This window comes from Egretta garzetta, unplaced genomic scaffold (assembly GCF_000687185.1).
Source record: "Egretta garzetta isolate BGI_Z169 unplaced genomic scaffold, ASM68718v1 scaffold1153, whole genome shotgun sequence".
NCBI lineage: Eukaryota > Metazoa > Chordata > Aves > Pelecaniformes > Ardeidae > Egretta > Egretta garzetta.
Window position 1 is genome coordinate 20,136 of NW_009259126.1, and position 271 is coordinate 20,406.

Here is a 271-nt window from a genome sequence, read left to right on the forward strand (position 1 = left end):
CGCCCGGGGGGGATTCAACAGCGGGGCAGAGGCGGTGCGGAGGGCCAGGGTTTGGGGGGGGGATGGCAGGGGTAGGGGAGCTTAAAGGGCTGGGGGAGCTGAAAGGGCTTTTCCCACCTCAACGATTCTGCGATTCCCTCTGCCGCTTGTTGCCTTAGGAGGCCGCGTGACGTCACAGCGGTGACATCACGGTGCACCCCCCCGTGTTGCCATGGCGACAGCGGAGGCGCGGCCCCGCAGCTCCCAGAAGGCCTCGCTCCGGACTACATCT